General features: G+C 42.1%; 1 pseudogene; it reads left to right on the plus strand.

Annotated features, from left to right (window-relative positions):
• Positions 1-24,521, plus strand: part of LOC142659977 (uncharacterized) — a 41,101-nt pseudogene extending 16,580 nt beyond the window's left edge.
• The last annotated feature ends 2,290 nt before the right edge of the window (positions 24,522-26,811 follow it).

Raw genomic sequence — 26,811 nt, forward strand, 5'->3', positions numbered from 1 at the left:
CGTAACACACATCTATGGATCATTTTATTGTTATTTTACCCCATTATTATACCACCTGACTATGCCCCTGATGTAATCTACCCAGCTTACATGTACCCCCACATTATAAACGAAAACACCAGCAATACTCAAACAAATCTACTACCAAGCAAAATCCGCTCTCCAAAAGCCAAATTGCGCTCCCTCCGCTCTGAACCCTACAGTGTGCCCAAACAGCAGTTTCCTTCCACATATAAGGCATCGCCATACCAGGGAGAACCCTTTTAACAATTTTTGGGGTGTATCTCCAGTGGCATAAGCTGGGCATGACATATTTGCCACTGAAATTGCATATCTAGGGAAAAATATGAATTTTTAATTTGCACCATCCGCAGCGCATTCATTCATGGAAAAGACCTGTGGGGTGATAATGCTCACTACACCCCTTAATAAATACCTTGAGGTTTAAAGTTTCCAAATGGGGTCACTTCTCAGGGGTTTCTTTTTATTATTTCATATCTGAGCCTCTGCAATTTTGAACCAATACTTTGTAAATCGCCAAATTAGGCCTCAATTTTACATGGTACACTTTCACTCCTGAGCCTGGTCGAATGTCCAGGCAAAATATTAGGGCCACATCTAGGTTGTTTCTAAAACCGGGAAACACCGCATAATAATTAGAGAGCTGTCTTGTTATGGTGGCACAAGCTGGGCGCCACATATTAGCATATCTATGGAAAAAAATCCAATTTTCACTCCAACATCGAGTGCACACTAATTTCTACAAAACACCTGCAGGGTTAACATGCTTACTACACCCCTAGGTAAATGCATTGAGGGGTGTAGTTTCCAAAATGGGGTCGCTTCTGGGGAGTTTCCACTGTTTTGGTCCCACAGGCGCCCAGAAACCAATCCAGCAAAATCTCCACTCCAAATGGCGCTGCCTTCCATTCTGAACCCTGCCGTGTGCCCAAACAGCAGTTTATGACCACATATGGGATATTGCCGTACTCGGGAGAAATTGCTTTACAAATGTTGGGTTCTTTTTTTTCCTTTTTGTTGAGAAAATGCATTTTTTTTTTGCTAAAGCTACGTCTTATTGAAGAAAAAGGATTGTTTTTATTTTCACTGCCCAATTCTAATAAATTCTATGAAACATCTGTGGGGTCAAAATGCTCTCTACACCCCTAGATGAATTCCTCAAGGGGTGTAGTTTCCTAAATGGAGTGACTTTTTGGGCGTTTTCATTGTTTTGTCCCCTCAGGGGCTTTGCAAATGTGACATGGCCTCCGCAAGTCATTCCTGCTTAATGTGATCTCCAAAAGCCCAATATCGCTCTTTCCGTTCTGAGCCCTGCCGTGTGTCAAAACAGCCGTCTATGACCACATGTGGGGTATTGTTTTACTCGGGAGAAAATGGTTTACAAATTTTGTGGTGCTTTTTCTCCTTCAGTCCTTGTGTAAATTAGAAAAAATTAGCTAAACCTATATTTTCTTTGAAAAAAATGTAGATTTTTATTTTCAGGGCCTACTTCCAATAATTTCTGCAAAAAACCTGTGGGGTCAAAACGCTCACTATACCGCTAGATAATTTCCTCAATGGGTGTAGTTTCCAAAATGGTGTCACTTGTGGGCGTTTTCCACTGTTTTTTCCTCTCAGGGGCTTTGTAAATGTGACATGTCCTCCGCAAATCATTCCTGCTAAATGTGAACTCCAAAAGCCAAATGGCGCTCCATCCCTTCTAAGCCCTGCCATGTGTCCAAACAGCCGTTTATTACCACATGTGGGGTATTTTTTTACTCGGGAGAAATTGCTTTACAAATTTTATGGTGCTTTTTCTCCTTCAGTCCTTGTGGAAATGAGAAAAAATTACCTAAACCTTCTTTTTCTTTGAAAAAATTTAGATTGTAATTTTCAGGGTCTACTTCCAATAATTTCTTCAAAAAACCTGTGCAGTCAAAAGGCTCACTATACCCCGAGATAATTTCCTTGAGGTGTGTAGTTTCCCAAATGGGGTCACTTTAGGGGGATATCCACGGTTTTGGCACCGCAAGAGCCCTTCAAACCTGACATGGTGCCTAAAATATATTCTAATAAAAATAAGGCCCCAGAATCTATTAGGTGCTCCTTTGCTTCTGAGGCCGGTGCTTCAGTCCATTAGCAAGCTACGGCCACGTGGGATATTTCCTAAAACTGCAGAAACTGGGCAATAGATATTGAGTTGCATTTCTCTGGTAAAACTTTCTGTTATAAAAAAAATTGGACTAAAAATTTAAATTTCACCTCTACATTCCTTTAATTCCTGTGAAACGTCTAAAGGGTTAAGAAATTTTCTAAATGCTGTTTTGAATACTTTGAGGGGTGAAGTTTTTAAAATGGGGTGACTTTTTGGGGGTTTCTAATATATAAGGCCCTAAAAGTCACTTCACAACTGAACTGGCCCCTGTAAAAATAGCCTTTTGAAATTTTCTTGAAAATGTGAGATATCGCTGCTAAAGTTCAAAGCCTTGTAACATCCTAGAAAAATAAAAGGATGCCAATCTAAAGTAGACATATGGGGTATGTTAGTTAGCAACAATTTTGTGTGTTATAACTGCCTGTCTTACAAGCAGATACATTTAAATTGAGAAAAATGCAAATGAATGCAATTTTTCGCTAAACTTTGGTGTTTTTCACAATTAAATGTTGAACATATCGAGCAAATTTTGCCAGTAACATAAAGTCCAATGTGTCACGAGAAAATAATCTCAGAATCGCTTGGATAGGTAAAAGCATTCCGAAGTTATTACCACATAAAGTGAAACATGTCAGATTTGAAAAATGAGGCTGTTAGGAAGGTCAAAAGTGGCCAAAGAGGGAAGGTGTTAAGTAAACTTGTGTTTATTTATAAAATTATATATATTTTTTAATTATTTTATTTTTTCCTTTCCGGTTAAGGGGTTGGCTTTAAAAATAACTGAAATTTGGGTAAATTATATAGGTAGCAATAATAATTATACTATTCTAAAAATGTTTTGTTATGAATCAAATTTTAGATTAAAAAAAATAATAAACTTAAAAAAAAGAATGCCATTCTTAAAAAATATAATATTAAAGATTATGAGTACTAGATTTTGGAGATGGGACATTTATTCAGTAATTTATTCTGATTGCCATGTTTGGAGTCATGGAGGAATTTTTCCCCTAGTGGGGTAATTGGCATCAACCTCATGGGGGTTTTGCCTACCTCTGGGTTAATTCGGTAGGATTATAGGCTGGGCTTGATGGACCACTGTCTTTTTTCAACTTTATCAACTATGTAACTATGTGCAGTTTAGTGTTGTGGTATTCCCCCCCCCCCCGGGTGGCGTACAAGATGAGGAGAGGCCCATTTGGCCTATTGCACTTGTGTGGCCTCTGCTGCTGTATCATTGTGTTGCACTGTAAAGTTACTTTATGATGTAGTGGGGTGATGGTTGGCTTACCAGACACTTAAGTTGTAGGCACTGAGTCGTACAGCCCGGACCCCATTTTGTCTACTTTGCTGCGCCAAAACAGTACTCATGCTGCATTGTCCTGACTCTGGGTGCAGCGCTTGCGCTATAAAATGGGATTGTTCTTGGCTAGTGTTGTTCAGTGTTCAGGCGGAAGATTGAAGAGTGAACCTGGGTTCTCCTAATAATAAGTTAAAGAAAGAGCTGCTGTGGAGAGCTGCTGCAGAGCTGAGTCTGAGGAGTTTAAATAGAGTTGCTGGAGAATGACAGCACTTCGTTGGGCCTGTGTCTGAGGTCCTGGAGTGAGTTGCGAATCACAGGCAGGACCCTTTCCCTTAATTGTGGGCGGTAGTTAGGTGAGCAGTGATGGGTATAGACAGAGGCCTTGCTACAATGACATCCAACAAGAATTAAGACATTTATAACCTACTAGCCACATTGCCCAATCAAACCTTGCACCAAGGACGTGTCTTTGGGCCTTTCCGCAACAGAGATCAAGCAAGTCTGACATCATTCACTAGGCCTGTGCCGTATATGTAAACTTTGTGCCTCTCATATTGAGACAAACGTTTTTTCGCTGTGGCCAGTTGTGTTGATAATGCCCTTTGTCCTTTTGGCCTCCGTCGGTCTTAGTATACCTTTTTTTTAAGGATGTAATAGCATAGTAGACTACACCGCATTCAAAATTATTATGCAAATGTTATTTTTCGCTGATTTTCCTAAATAGTCGATGCAAATGACAGTCAGTAAAATCTACAAGCCATCAACCGTTGGAGTATAATGCAAATTTTATTGAACAAATCTCCTAATGATAACAGATTTTTTTTTAGAAGTAAAAAACTCAAAATGCACTGTTTCAAATTATTATGCACAACAGAGATCAAAACATTTTAAAGGTTGTAAAGAGAACTAAAATGGTAATTTGTTGAATTTGCAGCATCAGGAGTTCATATTTACAGAAATCAAAAGCTCTTTGAATAAAAAAAAACTTGACAGGCAAAGTTACATGTTAACATAGGACCCCTTCGTTGATATCACCTTCACAATTCTTGCATCCATTGAATTTGTGAGTATTTGGACAGTTTCTGCTTGAATATCTTTGCAGGATGTCAGAATAGCCTCCCAGAGCTTCTGTTTTGATGTGAACTGCCTCCCACCCTAGCAGATATTTTTCTTGAGGATGCTCCAAAGGTTCTCAATAGGGTTGAGGTCAGGGGAACATGGGGGCCACACCATGAGTTTCTCTCCTTTTATGCCCATAGCAGCCAATGACAAAGAGGTATTCTTTGCAGCATGAGATGGCGCATTGTCATGCATGAAGATAATTTTGCTACGGAAGGCACGGTTCTTCTTTTAGTACCACGGAAGAAAGTGGTCAGTCATAAACTCTACGTACTTTGCAGAGGTCATTTTCACACCGTCATGGACCCTAAAGGGGCCTACCAGCTCTCTCCCCATGATTCCAGCCCAAAACATCACTCCGCCACCTCCTTGCTGACGTCGCAGCCTTGTTGGGACATGGTGGCCATTCACCAACCACCCACTACTCCATCCATCTGGACCATCCAGGGTTGCACGGCACTCATCCGTAAACAACACGGTTTGAAAATTAGTCTTCATGTATTTCTGAGCCCACTGCAACCGTTTCTGCTTGTGAGCATTGTTTAGGGGTGGCCAAATAATAGCTTTATGCACACTTGCAAACCTCTGGAGGATCCTACACCTTGAGGTTCGCGGGACTCCAGAGGCACCAGCGGCTTCAAATACCTGTTTGCTGCTTTGCAATGGCATTTAAGCAGCTGCTCTCCTAATCCTATTAATTTGTCTGGCAGAAACCATCCTCATTATGCCTTTATCTGAACGAACCCGTCTGTGCTCTGAATTAGCCACAAATCTTTTCACAGTACGATGATTACGCCTAAGTTTTCTTGAAATATACAATGTTTTCATACCTTGTCAAAGGTATTGCACTATTTTACGCTTTTCCCATATTGCTTGAAACCTGTGGCCTGCTTAATAATGTGGAACGTCCTCCTTAAGTCGTTTTCCTTTGATTGGGCACACCTGGAAAACTAATTATCACAGGTGTCTGAGATTGATTACAATGATCCAAAGAGCCCTAAGACACAATACCATCCATGAGTTTAATTGAAAAACAAATAATTAAATGTTTATGACACTTAAATCAAATGTGCATAATAATTTGGAACACGGTGTATGCTTTTCCATCCCGTCGGATTCTGCAAAAAAAAAAAAAACGTATACTCTGTGGCATACATTTTTTCAACATTGGGGCCCTATGGCTGACTAATACCACTCTATGACATACAACACAGGCCTCAGTTAGACATATGAGTCGGGAAGCTTCAGTGATGTAACTGTCCATGTATGGGCATTTCTCACTGGAGCTTTCCAACGCAGCAGAGACTGTACTGCCTGCAGACCCTAGCTGCTCTGTCAGGCAATGTCAGGGCGGGGGGTTTTGTGTGGCATCTCCACAAAAACGACCTGCACAGCTGCTTCATTGCACATTCCGAGCAGCTAGAGTCCGCAGTTGTTTTCTCGGCCCCGGAAGCTATGTCACTGGAGTTTCCCTAGGGTAGCCCCAGTGACGTAACTCGCCCCTTGAACCCTCCCCACCATGGCAGCACTAAAAGCAGCCAGAGTCCCTGGCTGTATTAATCTTGGCCAGGGAAAGCTACACTTTATGGATAAAAGCATTGGGACACATACAAATTACACCTACATGAACTTGACATGACATGACATCCCATTCTAAATCCATAGGCATTAATATGGAGTTGGTCCCCCTTTGCAGCTAAAATAGCTTCTCCTAAATTGTTAAGGCTTCTGTACAAGATTTTGGAGTATGTCTTTGAGAATTTTCACCCAGTCATCGAGGAGAGAATTTGTGAGGTCAGACTATAATGTTGGACGAGGGGACCTGGCTCATTATCGCCCTTCTAGTTTTTCTCAAATGTGTTCGAAGGGGTTGAGTTGAGGGCTGCGGGATAGTCAAGTTTTTACGCACAAAACTTACCAAACCATACCTTTATGACCTTGCTTTGTGTACTGGGGCCCAGTCATGATTAAACAGAAATGGTCCTTTGCCAAACAGTTCCCACAAAGTTAGAAGCATGCAATTATCAAAAATGTATTGCTATACGAAAGCAGTTGGCACAATGAAATCAGGTAGGTAACATTCTCCTGTTATTCACCAAACCCAGACTCAGACTGCCCGATAGAGAAGGGTGACTCGTCACTTCACAGAACACGTTTCCACTGTTTCAGAGTGGCGGTGTCCTTTACACCACTCCATCCGACGCTTGCATTGTGCTTGGTGATGTGAGGCTTGCATGCAGTTGTTCGGCCATGAATACCATGAATGTTAGTGCCCCAGGAGGTTTGAAACTTTGCAGTTATTGAGTCAGCAGAGCATTAGAGACTTCTATGCATTATGTGCCTCAGTTCCCGTGAACCACGATCACTGTAACTTTACGTGGTCTGCCACTTCGTGGATGGGTTCCTGTGGCTCCTAAACGCTTCCACTTTGCAATAATACCACTCACAGTTAATCGTGGAATATCTAGGAGGGAAGGAATTTCACAAACGAACTTGTTGCAATGGTGGCATCCTATTATAGTACTATGCTCAAATTCAGTAGCTCTTTAGAATGACCCATTCTATCACAAATGTTTGTAAAGGCGACTGCATGGCGAGGTGCTGGATTTTATACACCTGCGGCAATGGGACTGACTGAAACTCCTGAATTCAATGATGAAGAGGTGTGTCGCAATGCTCTCGTTCATATCGTTTTTTTTATGCTGCCCTCATTGAGGGCAGCATAAGGAAGTGACAGACAGTGGGGCAGCATAAATATATGAATAAACTTGGACTTAATTCGTGCATTGCTGGCCTCCTTAACCCCTTCCCGTCATCCGCCGTATATATACGGCGCTGTCGGCAAGGTGTTCCCGCAAACCGCAGTACAGTTGCGTCGCAGTGATGCTTCCACCTCAGAAGCAGAGCCGGCACCATCACCGCGGGGTGACAGCTGTATTATACAGCTGGCACACTCCTGTAACTGCCAGGACCGGAGCTATTCTCCGATCCGGCTGATTAACCCCTCAGATACTGCTCTCAATAGAGCACAGCATCTGATGGGTTTCAACCCGACTGGCAACCTAGCGACGCAATCGCTTGGTTGCTATGGCAATCGGACGCCAAATAATGGCGTCCGAGTCTGCCTTGTACGGGAGCCGATGAGGACCCGCCTGCGGCGTGTCCTCATAGGCTTGCTGGCAGTGAATAACTGACAGCGCTAATACACTGCACTGCGTATGTAGTGCAGTGTATTAGAGTAGCGATAGGGGCATCAGGCCCTCATGTCCCCTAGTGGGACAAGTCAAAAAAGTAAAAAAAAAGTTAATAAAAATGTCGTAAAACAAAAAAAAGTTTCAAGTAAAAAAAAAAGCTAAACTGCCTTTTTTACCATAGTAAGTCTTTTATTATGGTAAAAACCGTAAAAAAATAAAAAAAATATACATAATTGGTATCGCTGCGTTCGTAACGACCCAAACTACAAAACTATTATGTAAATTATCCCGCACAGTGAGCGCCGTAAAAAAAAAACATGAAAAACAACGCCAGAATCTTTGTTTTTAGGTCACATCTCCTCGCAAATAATGCTATAAAGAATGATCAAAAAGTCACATTTACTCCACAATAGTAGCAATAAAAATGACAATCCGTGCCGCAAAAAATAATCCCTGACACAGCTTTGTCCACGCAAAAATAAAAACGTTATGGGTCTTAGAATATGGCGAGACAGAAAACAAATGATTTTATAAAAAAAGTGATTTTATTGTGCAAAAGCTGTAATACATAAAAAAACTATATAAATTTGGTATCGCCGTAATCGTATCGACCCGCAGAATAAAGTTCACATGTAATTTATAGCGCACTGTGGATACCGGAAAAAAAAACCAATAAAAAACTATTCCAGAATTGCTTGTTTTTTGTAATTTCCTATACCACAAAATTAAATAAAAAGTGATCAAAAAGTCGTATGTGTTCCAAAATGGTACCAGTAAAATCTACAACCCGTCTCGCAAAAAACAAGCCCGCACACCGCTCAATCAACTGAAAAACAAAAAAGTTATGGCACTACTAATGCGGTGATGAAAAAACATCTCAATACGCAGGCCGGAGGGGAACATTCCTTCAGTTTCAGGTCACTAGTATTTAGGAACTAGGAAAAGGAAGGGACATAGCACATCCGCTGGAAGTGAGGGTGCCCGTATTATACCAGCGCAAAACTTTCCCAGCAAAATTTCCCAAACTACGAAGTAGAGAAAGTCCCCAAAAGGTGCAGTGTGTTACAAGAGGGGGATAATAAAGAAAACTGTTTATCAGTGCGACACCAGCCTATGCATAACTGATTGCTTCACAGCGTAACACACACCTATGGATAATTGTATTATTTACCCAGTTATTATACCCTCTTATTATGCCCTGATGTACTCCGCACAGATTACATATACCCCCACATTACAAACTGAAATACCAGCAAAACTCAAACAAAACTAACAAGCAAAATCCATACTCAAAATGGCAGTCTTTCCCTTCTTAGCCCTACAGCGTGCCCAAACATCAATTTATGTCCACAAGTAAGGCATTACCATACCCGGGAGAACCCGCTTAACAATTTATGGGGTAGGATTCTCCAGGGGCACAACATATAGTTCGGTGAATAGGCAGATCAGTGGAAAAATTGCAATTTTCACTTTGCACCATCCACTGCGTATTAATTTCTGAAAAACACCTGTGGAGTCTAAATTCTCACTACACCCCTTGATAAATGCCTTTAGGGGTGTAGTTTCTTAACCGGGGTCACTTTTGTTTGGTACATCGGTTTTGCAAATGCAACATGGCGTCTGCAAACCATTCCTGCAAAATCTACGCTCCAAAAGTCAAATACCACTCCTTTTCTTCTGAATGCTCCCATATATGTAAACATCCAATTATAACCACATATGGGGTGTTACCGTACTCGGGAGAAATTGCTTTGCAAATGTTGGGGTGCTTTTTCTTCTCTATTTCTTGTAAAAATGAAAAATGTTGATCTAAAACTACATCTTATTGGAAAAAAAATATATTTTTCATTTTCACGGCTTAATTCTAATTCAGCAAAAATCCTTTGAGCTCAAAATTTTCACTATACCCCTAGATGATTCCTCAGGGGGTGCAGTTTCCCAAATTGAGTCACTATTGGGGTGTTTCCACTGTACTAGTACTACAGGGGCTCAGCAAATGTGACAGGGCGCCCAGAAACCATTCCAAAATCCAAATGGTTCTACTTCTATTCTGAGCCCTACAATGTGTCCAAACAGACGTTTATGACCACATGTAGGGTATTGTTTTACTCGGCAGAAATTGCTCTACAAATCTTGTGGTGCTTTTTTTACTTTAGTTCTTTTGGAAATGGAAAAAAAAATAGCTAAACCTACATTTTATTTGAAAATATGTAATTTTCATTTTCATGGCCTAGTTCCAAAAATTTTTGCAAAAAAACTGGCGGGTCAACTACACCCCTAAATAAATTCCTCGAGGGGTGTAGTTTCCCAAATGGGGTCACTTTTGGGGGGTTTCCACTGTTTTAATTCCACTAGACCTCTTCAAAGCTGACATGGTACCTAAAATATATTCTAATAAAAAGGAGGCCCAAAATCCACTAGGTGCTACTTTGCTTCTGAGGCTGGTGCTTCACTCCAGTAGCACACTAGGGCCACATGTGGGATATTTCCTAAAACTGCAGAACCTGGGCAATAAATATTGAGTTGCATTTCTCTGGTAAAACCTTCTGTGGTAAAAAAAAAAATGGATTAAAAATGAATTTCTGGAAAAAAAACAATGAACTTTGTACAAGGCGACCTCTGTAAGGTGGGAACCTACGCTGCACCTACACCCAGAACTGGGACTAAGCCTACATATATACCTGGGGATGGTAGGATCCAGCATTGAACTAATTAAAATCACCCAGGGCAGAATGGGAGGAGTGCAAGAACAAAATTGAAGGCAGTCACTAACCCCACATATATGGATCACATAAACAACAAAAATTTGAACATCACATTCCAACTAAATGATATAAAATGTGTATGCAGGTGCAGGACACCTGCTGTTCAAATTTTTGTTGTTTATGTGATCCATATATGTGGGGTCAGTGACTGCCTCCATTTTTGTTTGTGCACTCCTCCCATTCTGCCCTGGGTGATATATTTAGTGGTTTAGGTGGCATTAGTGTCGCAGTGTGCTGTCGCCATTCTCTTTCCGCTATATATATATATATATATATATATATATATATATATATATATATATATATATATATAAACAAGTAAAAATAGGGAGGATTTCTCCAGCTCACTTTGTGGAAGTTGCGTGTTTTATGGATGGTAATCCTGGCGCTCGGATCCTCGTGGTGGCACACGGAAAAACTTGCTGTTTAGTGGGAAAGAATGGTCGGATCCAGCGCTGACAGAAGTAAAAGGAAACTTTTTCCAAGTTTTATTAGGTCTTGGTTAAAAGAAGGTATTCATTAGCGTATGTGGTATATCTTGCAATGATAGGTTTAAAGGTAGGTAGCCTACGCGTTTCGGATGGTGTCTCCGTCCTTATTCATGGCTTAGAATGAATATATATATATATGGTCTGATGTATTATCCTCCAGTACATTTCTCTCCAATTCTCCGAGGAGGTTTCCCTAGTTATTTTTTGTAAAGCTTTGATAATCCTCAAATAAATTTCCCCTTCTCCTTGTTGCGACGATAGCGTGTTTATCCACTTAAAACCTATTCGTCTTTCTAGTTCTTCTTTATCTACCCTCGTCATCAGTCTACCATATATCGCTGAAATATTATTTTTGGGCGTTTCCATAAATTTTTTATATTGCCCATTTCCTAAATTGTCTATATTTTTAATTTCTTTTAGTAATTGCCCAAGTTTCCCTTTTACCTTCATATATTGAAAGGAATGTTTAAAATCTGTTTTCCACGCTGTTTGTAGTAAGGAAACGGATTTGAATTTTCCCTGGGTGTCCATAATATCTATTTTCCGAATTCCTTTTTCTACCAATTCTTCCCAAGTTTTCCTATGAAGAATTTGTCCAATAGATGGCACATATCTCAGCTCTAATTCTGTATCAACATAACTTGATACTCTGTATATTCTTGTTATTTTTTTCCATGTCTCAATGGTGTCTCTAAACAAGATACAATGGGATATGCTAAAAGATCCTCTATCCTCTTGTTAATTAATTGAGGTTTCCTCTCTCTCCATTCTTTTATGTATCTAAAAATATAAGCCCAATTATAAATTGTGATATTTGGTAACGAAATACCTACTTTTTTGTTTTTTGTTTTTCTTCCCCTTACAGGCATTCCATTGCTACTTTAGATTTATTTCCCTTCCATATAAACCTCAGGAAGCTATTTTCCACTTTTTTTATATCACTATTTTTTAATAGTAGTGGCAGCATTTGCATAGGATTTAGTAATCTCGTGAAGCTGATCATCTTTAAAAGATAACATATTCCAAGGATAGACAAAGTTAACTTCTGACATTTTTTTAAATTCATGTTCTATTTTGCTTATTACAGGGCTATAGTTACTGTGGTATATCTTATTTATATCTCTATTTTTTTTTTATGCCCAAATATTTTATCTCTTAAATCACTTTATGTTCCTATAACTGACCAAATCCTGTTAAAGTTTTAATTATCTCCTCAATACATTCTTCAATGTTCTTTACAAACATCATTAGATCATCCGCGAAGAGCGATATTTTAATCTCTTCAACTTTAATCTTGACCCCTTCGATATCCCTATTTGTTATTATTTGTTATTAGATTCAAAGGCAAAGGTTCAATAGCTAAGTTGAATAGGAGCGTCTTTTTTCTGGCGCGCTCCAGACAAATTTTTTCAGTAACAATGGGGGGGGGGGGGGATTGCAATTATCGGCAGCGGTCAAACCGGAGGGTGCAGGGAGGGAAATGCAATCCACGTGGTCAATGACTCTCTCGCTAGAAGGGAAAGAAGCCACAAGAGACACCGCTCAGCGCTTCAGCCCTGAGCCTTCAGCATTCGGCAGATGTAGCAGCAATGTGGGCATAAGCGAGGGATGGAGCTAATCAGCAAGATGCAGGTGGAGGAACAGAGCTGGAGCTTAAAGTAGCGCTGTGCCCGGGGTGTCCTCGGCGATATTTAGTGGGCCTGGTCTGGAGTTTGTATTAGTTTAAGGGGTCTGGAGTCTGTAGTTAGGGGGTCTGGTCTGGGGTCTGTATTCGTTTATGGGGTTTGTTTTTAGAGGGCCTGGTCTGGGGTCTGTATAAGTTTAGGGGGTTTGGTCTGGAGTCTATTACTTTAGGGAGTCAGGTCTGGGATCATTATTAGTGTAGGGGGTCAGTTCTGGGATTTGTATTTATGGGTCTGGTCTGAGGTCTGTATTTATTTAGGGTGCTTGTTCTGCGGTCTGTATTTATTTAGGATGCTTATTCTGGGGTCTGTATTGGTTTAGGGAGTCAGGTCTGGGGTCATTATTAGTTTAGGGGTCAAGTCTGGATTCTGTATTTAGGGGTCTGATCCGAGGTCTGTATTTAGGATGCTTGTTCTGGGGTCTGTATTTATTTAGGGTGTTTGTTCTGAGGTCTGTATTTTTTTTTTTAGGCGGTCTGGTCTGGAGACTGCAATAGTTTAGAAGGTCTGGGGTCTGTATGTATCCTAGGATCTGGTCTGGGATACGAATTTATTAATCTGAGTAAAAGGGGTTGTCCGGGCACATGGATAGGTCATCAGTATGGTGGTCCTGGGCCTTGGTGTCTGAATTTTTGTGTTTCTATAGAGGCTGGAAATGGCTGCAGAAGCGAGGAACAAAGATGTCTCATCAGGAGAAGTCGCCATAATGGTCTGTGTCAGATGGAGAAGAAAAGAGAACGACTCCCATCAGAGAAGACATCACTTGTGAGTCACTGGATCTGTCCCCTTTCCTGACATGTCTGTTGTAGGAAATCCTTGTATTCCACAAAGACTTTGTGTACCCAGGACTAATAGACAAATACGCATTACCATTTCCATTGTCAAGAGGATGTGTCCCTACACAGTTTGAGACTGCCAGTATGTAGGGACGCAGCCATTTGACAAGGGGAATCATAACACCCATTTGTCAATGCTCGCACAGAAAGGTGGCATTCACTATAGACACGGCAGGGCGGCGGTGGGGAAGGTGGGCCCAAAATTTGTCAAACACCGGGCCTATGGTCGCCACTGGCTGGCCCCAACATGGGGCCACTTTTAGAATTTTTTTCCAGTGCCAACCCAGAATCTCAGAATCGCTTGGATAAATAAAAGCATTTAGAAATTAGTGACACTTGTTAAATTTAAAAAATAAGGTTTGAGCCTTAGGGACAAACTGGGCTGCGTCATTAAGGGGTTAAGGCTATTTCACCATTGCAATTTTACAGTGGATCACGCATGACTTAATATCTCATTGTAAGCAGGGGTGGGATTCATATTTTTAACAACAGGTTTTCTAGTCATCAAAGACTTACGTGTCCGGAGGGAGGGGTGTTGCAGTTTTCACGTATCTTGCCATGGAAACCGATTCTAATAATCAAATAAAACAGTTCCAATATTCCAAATACACCATATATTAAAGTGGATTTTAAATAAAGAAACTTCCTGTCCAGAATGTTTAATTGGATTGCAACAATATGTATATAATTACGTAAGCATACATACCTACCCACCCACACATTATATTAAACTTATCCATTACGTATAGACCTATATGTGCACATTCAATATCCTAAGCGGCTCAGCCCATTTAGTTAGGCTGTGCACTGTGAGAAGGGTGGAGGACACAGCGGTGTGCAGTAATTCACAACAAATCTTCCACTAATGCACAGATACGGTGCCAGAACAAAGCTTGGTACATATATACAGCCCCAGAACCAAGCTCAGTACATAAATACAGTACTAGACCCAAGCTCAGTACATAAATACAGCACCAGAACCAAGCTCAGTATATAAATATAGCACCAGAACAAAGCTCATTACATAAATACAGCACCAGAACAAAGCTCAGTACATAAATACAGTACTAGACCCAAGCTCAGTACATAAATACAGCACCAGAACTTTGCTCAGTACATAAATACAGCACCAGAACTTTGCTCAGTACATAAATACAGCACTAGAACAAAGCTCAGTACATATATACAGCAACAGAACAAAGCTCAGTACATAAATACATCACCAGCACAAATACAGTGCAGTACAGAGATCATTTGCAAATTCAGTTTAACATCTACCATATAAGTTTTTACAGCATAAAACTACATCTCCCAGTATGGCCTGAACAATGGTGAGGATATGCTCGGAGTTGCTGTTTCACAAAAAAATAATGCTACCATCCATCATATTGCTGCAGATCATACAGGGATTACAGTAGGTCCGAACTGGGATTTGAAATCAGTCCTGACATTTTAAAGTACACAGACCCACACCTGTCCATGCAATATGTTTGCGTGGTCGCGGGCACACCTTCCAGCTTTATAAGAAAATTGTTCATTGTTTCTAATGCTCCATGAAATGCTGCCTTCCTGTTGTGCTACTCAAATATTTCATAAATCAATAAAATACCACAAAATCGCAAAATATGAGCAACATGTGATGAGCTAAATGTATACACTGGTCGAAACTCACACAGAAACAGTGTCTGATTATCCAATATAAAATGTTTGAGCAGCACAGAATGGAGACCTACTGGAGAAGGTGACAATACCGCGGAAATGGACTCTCCCCAATCATATTTAAAATGAAAGTAATAAATAAAATATTACAGAAATATAAAAAAATTTGTGTGCAATAAATCAATAAATATAACATATGATACACCAACAGGATATATAACAAATATCCACACAGCGTATACTGTCTATACTAACAATGCCATCGTAAATATTGTACAAATGAATAATGATTCTATATATAATTACACACATGAACAAGGCGCCATATATATTGTTCATAAAAATATCACCAATATAAACTGTACACATGAATAATGCTGCTATATATACAAAACACATGAATGATGCAACATATACTGTACACATGAATAACCTGGAACACACACTGCACATGTGCCACTCACATCTAGAACACATGCCACACACACGCCACAAAATCCTAGGATCTTAACCTGCAATGGGGTTTATTGGGTGAGGGCGTTTTGACCACAAAAATAACACAGCATCCGTCACTATTTTTCCTGTCAAATTTGATGGAAACTGCAACAGAGGCTCCAACACAGATGTGAAGAGATCTTAACTTTTCTGCAGCTACTGGGGGGATGGGGGTGTTGGTGTAGACAGTAACAGAGAGCAGCACTGCTGAGCAGCTGCTGTATGAGAGTGCCAGTGGCTGCTTATTGGCTCAGAATACAGCAGCCGTTCAGCAGTGCCTTTTATTTTTCTCTTATCGAATGAGGTCTGTGAAATTTGCCGATGCGACTCCACCCCCACACACCAAACAGTAAAATAACCAATTCTGGGCTGGTGGATGGACTCTATCATTCTGGTGAGCGGAAGCAGTGCTGCCACTTTATTATTGCTCGATTATGCAGAGGCAGTAAACCTCATCCCTCTTCTCCCCTTTGTGTCTGATCAATAGCTGCTTACAGATAAGCCCCATCAGACACTCAGTGTGAATAGGCTTCAGTCGGTAGCTGAAAAAAATCTATGTGGGTGTCAGCCAAACAAGCCCACTCTGCACCAGCCCATCTGGCATTTGCCAGAACTGCCGGATGGCCAGTCCGGCCCTGGATTATAGTACTGATCTGCTACAGGAAGAATAAACATCTACATTTAGTGACTCACAGGTGACGTAAGATTGGAGTCATTCTTTTTCTCTTTTCTTCTCCATCCATTTCGAAAACTCCATGATGACGTCGCCTGACCAACGACCCATTTCTGCAGAGTTTGCCGCTCAGATATCTCCGGCTCCTCCTTTTTCCAATATTTCAGCACCTTTAAATGAAGATAAAATTCTCATGGTGCCACAACAGCACGACTGATTATAATAGCACTATACACTGTGCCCCTGAATATAATAGTACTCTACAGAGTGCCCCTGAATATAATAATACCATACACTGTGAATAAAATTATGTCAAACACTGTAAAAAAAGAAAAGAAAAAAGCAACACACACACACACACAGTATCCATGTAGATAGCGACACTCACAAAGCCCCCTGTAGTGCTATTCACAATGCCCTGTACATAGTGCCACATATAGAGCCCCTGTAGATAGTGTCGCATATAGAGCCCTCTGTAGGTCGTGCCCATCAGAGTCCCCTGTAGATAGTGGCTCTTTTAAAGCCCCTTGTAGAAAGTGCCACTCATAGAGCCCCCTGTAGATAGTGCCCCCATAGAGCCTCCTGTAGATAGTGCCCCTCATAGAGCCTCCTGTTGATAGTGCCCCCAGAGAGTCCCTTGTAGATAGTACGTTCAGAGAGTCCCCTGTAGATAGTGCCCCCGGAGAGTCCCCCATAGATAGTTCCCCCTTTAGATAGCGCCCCAACACTGCCAACTAAAAAAAACAAACATGACATTCTCACCTGTCTCCGTTCCTGCACCGTCCTCCAGCGATGAAGGTGTGGTCGTAGTCCAAGTCTCATCCAGTGGAACGACGCAGGTGGTGCGATGATGTCATCGTGCCGACGGCATCATTGCTAAAGCGCCGAACTGATAGTTACCTTTCCTCGCTAGGCTGCACTAGACAAATCAGTTGTATTTGCGTCCTAAGGAGGATGATACAATTGAGTGCAGGAGACCGGTTCTGGGTCCCGCTTCACCCCGGTTTTCTGAACGAGTTGTAATTTTAACAATCTGTTCAAGAGAATCGGGGCGATCCGGCCAGATCCCACCCCTGCTTGTTAGCGTTTCTGACCACCAATATTGAACCCATATTTTACACAAAATTATTCACTGTGATTGTGACAACTACTGAAAGTGGAAACCCAGTGAATATGATCATCTTATATGTCATAAATACATGTAAGGAGATCACATTGATGAAGTCCATGATCTTGGTCAGACATGGATTTTCAGTATAATTTTTTTTTTTTTCATAGAGCACTCAACTCCTATAGCCTGGATCAAAGATTTCTGCTACTGGAAATCCAACACAGAAGCAAAGAACGATTCAAATCAATGGTAGCATTTTGTGTCAGGTTTCCAGTAACAGAAATTTAGTTTGAGTTTGAGATTCACAATGATTCGTGTTTTGGAGAATTAGTGAAGAATAGTATTTTAAAAGATTTGATCCTCTCTGTTCGTCTCAGTAATGGAGATGTAATTATTTGTCCTATTACAGGTAATCATATAAATATGGTTAGGATGTCCTTCTTTAGGCTGGATTCCCACATAGTGTCTACTTGCATTTTCGGTTGTGTCTTTTGTGTGTTTTTTTCTTTGCCCAAATAACTGTGACCAGATATATGAGAGAACCTACAAATAGTGTTTTGGTTTTGTAGCATTTTTTTAAGTCAGTTTTTTTCAAAACGCAGCATGCTCTAGGTATGACGTTTTTGTCTCTCATTTTTTTTTTCATAGCCTCTATAGGACTTCAAAAACAGCACCAAAAATGCATGTAAGAAATACTTGAAACTAATAGCATTTTAACATGCGTTATAAAATGCTGAAAATAAATGTGTGCGGAGGAGGCATAATTACAGGTGGCACGTCATACAAAAGCAACATTTAGTGCGCTCACATGTTTGACAAAAGCGTGAACATACACTTTACATTAAACAGTGATTTCTGCAATAGAATCTCAAAGAGCACAAATAAGAAACGAATATATGTCAATCAATCAGTCATGAAAGTCATGATATTATTCTAATGGAAAGGATACAGTATGCCCTATGAAATCAGAATAAACTAATGCAAAGACTTGGCACTGAATTCCTGTATATGTGGCAATAGTCAGAATTTGGCTGGAATTTCACATTTGTCTTGCTACATGCACCAGAACATTATCCGCATTCAGGGTCGGCCTTAGGATAGATGGCGCCCCATAAAAAAAGTATAATGCCCCCCACAGTATAATGCCCTATATAGTGCCCCACACAGTATAGTGCCCCCAATACAGTATAGTAATAATATTTAATTATATAATATATTCTCACCTCTTCAAGAGCACAGTATTTTGTCCTCTAATTGTGCCCACACAGTATTATGCCCCATAAGTGCCACACACAGTATATTTCCCCCTGTAGTACCCCTACACAGTATAATGTCTGCTTAGTGGCCCCCACCCAGTATAATGCCCCCTTCCCCTGAATGCCACACACACACAGCACCCCCCTTGTATATAGTGTCCCCCCTGTAGATTGAGCCATACAGCCACCCTGTAGACAGTGCCATAATCCCCCACCTCCTCCTTGTAGATCGTGCCATAATCCCCCACCTCCTCCTTGTAGACAGTGCCATACATCCCACCACCTCCCTCTTGTAGATCGTGCCATTCAACCCCCTCACCTCCCCTTTGTAGACCGTGCCATTCAACCCCCTCACCTCCCCTTTGTAGACAGTGCCCCTGAACCAAAAAAATTGTACTCACCTAGGCCCCGTTCCCACGACGAACTGAGCTGCTCCACTACAGGATCCTTGCGTAGGCCGACATGATCCTGTAGCCTAGTACAGTGTTTCCCAACCTTTTCGGTCTCGAGGCACCACTGGAAAAAGAAACATTTCTCAGGGCACCCCTACTAAAAATTGTTTTGCGAAAGACAGAAAATGGCTAAAAACAAGCACTACACCCGTAGGGTATGTTCACACAGCATTTTTTGTAAAGCAAAAACCAATCTGGAGGAATTGACAGCGTTATTTTACCTTTTTTGCGCTTTTTTTAAGCAGTTGAATCTAATGCAAAAGACGCAGGCAAAAAAGCACTCCAAACGGGCGCTGCAGGTATTTTATGCCTCCTATTAATTTCAATTGAAGCTCAGAGGTGGCAACAACTTGAAGACTATCAGCCCCCCACTCACAGTAAAATAACCATCAGCCCCCCACTCACAGTAAAATGACCATAAGCCCAGCACTCACAGTAAAATGACCATCAGCCCGCCACTCTCACTAAAATGACCATCAGCCCACCATTCACAGATTCCCCCTGTAGATAGTGCCACACAGCTCCCTTGTAGGTAGTACCACACAGCCACCTTGTAGGTGGTGCCACACAGCCCCTTTGTAGGTGGTGCCACACATCCCCCTGTATGTAGGGCCACACAGCCCCCTTGTAGGTTGTGCCACACAGCACTCTATAGGTAGTGCCACGCCACCCTGCCCCCTGTTAGGTAGTGCCACGCCACCCTGCCCCCTGTTAGGTAGTGCCACTTCCCCCTGCCCCCTGTTAGGTAGTGCCACTTCCCCCTTGTAGGTAGTGCCCCGGAGCCCCCTTGTAGGTAGTGCCACACAGCCCCCTTGTAAATAGCACCCCCCCCCCCTTCCTGTAGATAGCGCCACTGCAGCTCCCTGAAGGAGCGAAGTCCCCCTGTGGCTGGGGATTTTGCTCCTGGAGCGCTCCGCTTGATGTATCTGTTCATATATGTTATAAGCCTAAAAAAAACCTCAAACAACAGAACAAGGGAGTCCCCACTATACTGTAGAACAACCTAAAAGCACAAACAGAGCAGGGAACATAACACCCAGAATAGATAGAATATGTATCTACCATGTATCAAAAAATAGAAATCTTACATAGCTAGTATGGCTGAAAAAAGACACATGTCCATCAAGTTCAACCAAGGGACGGGAAAAGGGAACGGAAACATTTCTACACATAGGAGCGAATACTTTTTTTTTCTAGGAAATTATCTAACCCTTTTTTAAAGCCATCTACTGTCCCTGTTGTGACCAGCTCCTGCGGCAGACTATTCCATAGATTCACAGTTCTCATAGTAAAGAAGGCTTGTCGTCTCTGCAGGTTGAACCTTTTTTTCTCCAGACGGAGGGAGTGCCCCCTTGTTTTTTGAGGAGGTTTTACATGGAACAGGATTTCACCATATTTTTTGTATGTGCCATTAATATATTTATATGAATAATTCATGTCCCCCCTCAGTCGTCTTTTTTCAAGGCTAAATAGGTTTAATTCTTTTAATCTTTCCTCATAACTTAGATTCTCCATGCCCCTTATTCGCTTCGTTGCTCTTCTTTGTATTTTTTCCAACACCAGGGCATCCTTTCTATGAATTGTAGCCCAGAACTGAACTGCATATTGTAGATGAGGCCTCACTAATGCTTTGTAAGGTGGCAATATTACATCCCTGTCCCGCGAGTCCATTCCTCTTTTACTACACGACAATATCCTACTGGCCTTTGAAGCAGCTGATTGACACTGCATGCTGTTATTTCGTTTATGATTTACAAGTACACCCAGATCCTTCTCAACAAGTGAATCCCCCAGTGTAGCTCCCCCTAGGACATATGATGCCTGCAGGTTGTTGGTACCCAGATGCATAACTTTACATTTATCTACATTAAACTTCATTTGCCAACTGGATGCCCAAACACTTAGTTTGTTTAAATCCACTTACAATTCACAAACATCTTCCATAGACTGAACTATATTACTTTTTTTTTTTTTTTTTTAATAAACAGATTTTTATTGATCCAGTATACATCTAATCATTACATACAGCAATGAAACATTGCAAACAAAGCATTGGGATAAGGATCAAATTTTTTTACAGAAAAACATAAAAGAAACATACATACAAACAAACAAACAAAACTCCCGATCCAGACACGGCAAATTGACCACATATTCGACTAAGGTAATCATAAGAGTATGTCGGAGTAAGTAGAGTCAGTCCATTTATCCCATAAGGAAGTACGAGCGTAGGACCCTTGAATAGAGGCTAAAGCGCGTTCCATAACACAATTATTGTTAACATATAAAATCACTTCACTCATACTAGGCACTTTTGTAGATTTCCAGTATTTTGCAATCAATATTTTTGCAGACATCAATACATGAAAAAGTACGTTTCTGACACCCGGAGAGAAATCCACCAATGCCACATGCATGTATATACAAAACAACTCATACAGCACGTATGGGGCTAGATGCTTGCGGTATAGCATACTACCCTGGTACAGCAAGGAGGCAACTCCCATATATACTGATATACACTAGAGACACAAAGGAGCATAATAGCCAATAGTAAAAGAAAATAAACTTTATTGGACATATAGGGGGTGACACCCCTTGAGGAAGCACATCGCGAAACGCGCGTTGGGGTTTCGTTCCATACTAGCCTGACTCTCTCAGTTATCGTCTACTATGGGTAAGTTATCGTATGAGTGGGTGGACTTTTGGCTTACTTAGGTTGCAGTCCCCACACTTACTTTTCTCACATGACTGACGGTCTGGGTATTCTTTCCAGATGTTTGCGTTGCTTGTAGGTCTTACACTACTTGTTTGTATGACATTTACCTTAACGAGCATAGCCACTTTATTGTTGTCTTACAGTGTTGATGTAAATCGACTTGCTTTATGATATCATCAGTCCATCCACCTGAGTCTATGTTTTGTATACTACCCTATATCTGTATTATAGAGAGGGTCTTGTTAGTTGTGTTACAGTGAAATTATTCAGAGTCTTCATTTCCAGCTCTGTACCTTTTTATTCTCCATATATGTTTCTTTATGTCCAATAAAGTTTATTTTCTTTTACTATTGGCTATTATGCTCCTTTGTGTCTCTAGTGTATATCAATGCCACATGCAGTAGGGCTAGAGCAGGGGCGAGCTGACTCAACCCCTAAGGGCATGGCCAGACGTGGCGGATTTCTGCAGACACTGTCCGCATCAATGCCGCACATAATTCGCATTGCGGATTACGCTGCGGATTTTGCCAAAGTGCTGCGGATTGCGTTGCGGATTTAGGTGCGGATTTCCAAGTCAAGTCTTCAAAAAAAGGAACTGACATCATTTGTGAGGTCATTTCCTATGACCACGTGCTGGACACACCCATGGCATGTATAAGTGTGGCCAGAAAGAGAAGTGAATCTGCCTGGAGAAGTATACTAGTCCGAAGTGTGGGACAATGCCTGACATCCAGAAGCGACCACTTCAATTACGCCGACAATATCTGATTCTGCTGCTGCGCACCATAGTGAGCATTGTCCGTCGTCGGCGAAGGCAACGTGTAAGTAATATTTTGTTACGTACAAACGTCCTAGGCAAAAGTATATGTTTCTGTCTGCTAATGATATAGTAACATGTTTCTTTGATTTCACAATCATTATTTGCACGCAGGCTGAAGAAAGAGGCCGTGTCCGACTGTGGGTACACCCTTTGGTTGCTGAAAGATCAACCAAAGGTCATTTTGCACTTCTTTACCGTGATCTAAGAAGGTATATATTTTTGATACAATCTTTCATTGTCACTGGCCCTGAGGTTCTGTTGGGTAACTTAACATAACATGCTTAATATGTATTGGAATGAGTCTCTGCTCATCTGGCTGCTACATGTGAGAGTAGGGTGTAGAGTAAAGTGTTGGCCAGGCTTGAAAACGCGCTGTTCTGTGCAGTGGATAGGCCATTGATTTATGTTCACTTGGCCTCTGACAGTCGTCCCTGTCACCGATCAGTTGGCGTGAAGGGTCCATAGTGTTCGGATACCCTTCTTTTGCTTAAGTTGCTCACAATTCAATAGCTAACACAGGCTGTTTACCCCGCATTTAGGTTAATCATCTGTGTGGTTTGTTCTAGATATCCTGACAAATTTACGGGCTTCTGCCGGCTGAGCATCCAAGCATTTGACAGGCTGCTAGAAATTGTCAGGCCTCACATTACCAAGTAGAATACCGTGATGAGGATGGCGATTTCTGCTGAGGAAAGGTTGCTCATCACCTTGCGGTAAGTTGCCACATTTATGCGTGTCATCTAACATACAATCAATTTCCCTATTGAGCAGTTAATGAGATTGGGCACGTTTCTTGTCTTTAGAAACATATGTATTATAGTCTCCCTACATGTTGTTCTTACTAAATTGTGGTATGTAATGTAATTAATGATGTGTTTGTTTTTTTTCCAGATTTTTGGCCACAGGCGAGACGTATGCATCCCTGCACCTCCAATTTCATGTTGGCAAATCCACCATTTCAGGAATTGTGAAGAGCACATGCCAAGTTCTGTGGGAACAGTTGCAGCCCATTGTCATGCCTTGCCCCACTCCAGAGATTTGGTTAAATGTCGCAGCAGGCTTTCAAAATGTCACCAATTTCCCAAACTGCATAGGCGCAGTTGATGGGAAGCATGCAAGGGTGCAGCAGCCACTGCACTCAGGATAACGCTTCTTTAATTACAAGAAGTATTTTTCGGTCGTCCTGATGGCGGTGGCTGATGCACATTACAAATTTGTTGCCATTGATGTTGGTGCCTATGGTAGTACTGGGGACTCACGGGTGCTGCGAGCCTCCCAGATTGGCCTACAAATTCTCCAGGATAACGTGTCTCTACCACCTCCGACACCTCTTCCAGGAACCACGCGTCCAGTCCCCTTCGTGATGGTATCGGATGAGGCATTTCCATTGAGCACTAACCTGCTGCGCCCATACCCACGAAGGGGACTGAATGTCCGTCGGAGGATTTTTAATTATAAGCTGAGCAGGGCACGACGTTTCGTCGAGTGCACGTTTTGGCATCATGGCAAATCAGTGGCGGGTCTTTACCTCGGCCATCCAATTGGAGGAAACAACCATTGATGCCGTCATCAAGGCATGTTGTGTCCTCCATAACTACCTCCAGGAATACCGTCAAGAAGTTGAAGGGGACTCACTTCTGTCCTATGTTGGCAGTGGCATTAACTGGGGTTCTGTTGGGCAGGCTAGTAGGTGTACGAGTTCGAGATATTTTCTCGGATTTTTTCATGACTTCTGAAGGGGCCGTGCCTTGGCAATACTCCTGTGTTGGTGGTGTGCAGCCTACCCAGCAGTAATCCGTCTCATGTCCAAACAGTAGGCTATTCTGTCAATGATACTCCTATGGATTGCGAAATTGTCTGTTGGATGTGCTTCCTTTGAAATAAAAAAATGCCCGATTATTCTGATTTTGCCTAAGTGTGTGTATTTGAGAAATCACATGTCTGAAAAGTGAGTATGATGTTCAGGTTGGCTTTCTTTGTTCAGCACACCCTAGCATACCCAACCACACACTATCTCCTTCATGAAAGCGACCACACCGTGAACATTCTGTATGATCCCCTTGATGCCCTTCAACATTTTGTGGCCCACACATTAAAAACGGAAAAGACACAAGGCAGAGTCAGCAATTGAACAAAACCTTTATGACACGTCAACACATGTCAAATAGACGCCCTGAGAACATTACAGGGATGAACTTTGGGCATAAATAATCCCACAGGTACATTAGCGACAAACAAAAACACCAAAACTAATGCAAAGTGTGGTAGCGAGGAGGGGTCAATTGGGGAAACGAAGAGGGGACAGAGGAGGAGGTAGTGGTAGGAGGCATGTATGCCGCAGAGGTGGGAGGATGAATGTGAAGAGGTGGGAGATTGGAAGAGTAAGAGGTGGGCACAGTGTTTGGGACATTGGAGTATGGACGGAAAGAGGAAGCAGAAGGATGTCCATGAGACCAGGGGGAAAAATATTGATCGGGCTGCATTGAGTGTGCAGAGGCAGGAGGTGGGGCATGTGGCACAGCGGCAGACGGGTCAGCCCTACGCCCAGTCAACGTGCGCAGGTGAAAAATTATGTCGGCCACATCGGGTAGGGGCTCGGGGGCCTCAAATATATCTGCCAGCTCATATGCACATGTCATATATGCGGCTTGGCGATTTTGGACCATCCTTCGACACCGCCCAGCGATGGAATATCCAAAATTGTGAAAGTCATACTCTGCCTCCACCCTCCGGATCATTGTTAAGGCTTATGCCTCCACCGTGTTTGTCGTTTCCGATGCGGCCACGCGTTTTCGCCCACCCACTCGTTGCCTATGACGGGAAGGTCCTGCCGGGCGGGCTGGAGAGGTGTGTTCACGACGAACTGCGGTGGCCGGAGTTGACTCGTGGGGCACATCTTCCTCAGCCATGTCGTCGGCCTGCATGTCCCCCACAACATAGTCAGACGATGCTCCCAAGGTCTGCTGCTGCACCTGGGCAAGGGCACTCACTTGTGGAGGGCGAGGTGGTACATTGCCCTGAGATCTACAAGCAAAAAAAAGGCCACTGAGTTTTGGGAATGTTAACACATTTCTCTGACACTTTGTCAGTCGCAAATATCGCTAACATTGCTGGTTGTCATTATACACACACACGATCTGACAGCAAGCTTGTGGGTGGAAAATAAAGACTCATTCTCTTCAAGAAGAGAATGAGTTACATAACCAACGCAGAGTAATATGTCATAATGTGAAAGGTCAAGGGCCATTTTAGTGACGACAATGGAAAAATCCAAACAAACATGTCCACTGGAATCGACAAAGTAGGGAAATAGAAATTCGATTGATTGTAATCAGGTGTTTCATTCGCTCCCTTTTAACCCAGGTGTGTGTGCAAATAGAGACTTACGTTCGTAGCTCCCTGCACGGAATACGGAAAGCCAGTTCGTCATAGTGTGCAATGGTTGCGCCACGTGCCGGTGAGGAGCCACTTGCATGTGTTTTTGACAGCTGCTTCCGGAAACGGTCACGGACTGTCCGCCAGCGGTTTCGCACATCATTTTCTGCAAAAGGAATTAGGTTTGACAATTAGGGCATAGGGGATGAAGTAAGGTGTATCCAGAGCAATCGCTTCAAATGGCCTATCCTGAGGATAGATCATCAATGCAACAACATCTTTGGGTCATAACTCGACTAGACAGTGGATATGGCTATGGCTGGGTTCCCACGACCTCTTTCCATGCGAAATGGAGGCATTTAACGCCTCAAATGACGCCTGAAGAGACGGCTTCAATACGCTGGCAAACATCTGGCCATTGCTTTCAATGGGCCTATGTTTGTCAAGGCTTTCAAGACGTATTTTCTGACGTAATTTGGGGGGGAAACGCGCTATTTATGGCCGTAAATAGGCCGTGTGAACATACCCTTACAGTTCGAAGAAAGGTGTCAACAACTTCGCACATGTCATAGTGACATGACAGAAGTTGGTGTATGGTTTAGCTAGCCAGGAAAGGCCCAAGATTTGAATAGACATTTCAGCATTCAAATGATGCAAAACAACGTTAGCATACAGTCTTTAAAACGATCTGCATTACAACCTATATGCA

Source organism: Rhinoderma darwinii, chromosome 8 (assembly GCF_050947455.1).
Source record: "Rhinoderma darwinii isolate aRhiDar2 chromosome 8, aRhiDar2.hap1, whole genome shotgun sequence".
Classification (NCBI taxonomy): domain Eukaryota; kingdom Metazoa; phylum Chordata; class Amphibia; order Anura; family Rhinodermatidae; genus Rhinoderma; species Rhinoderma darwinii.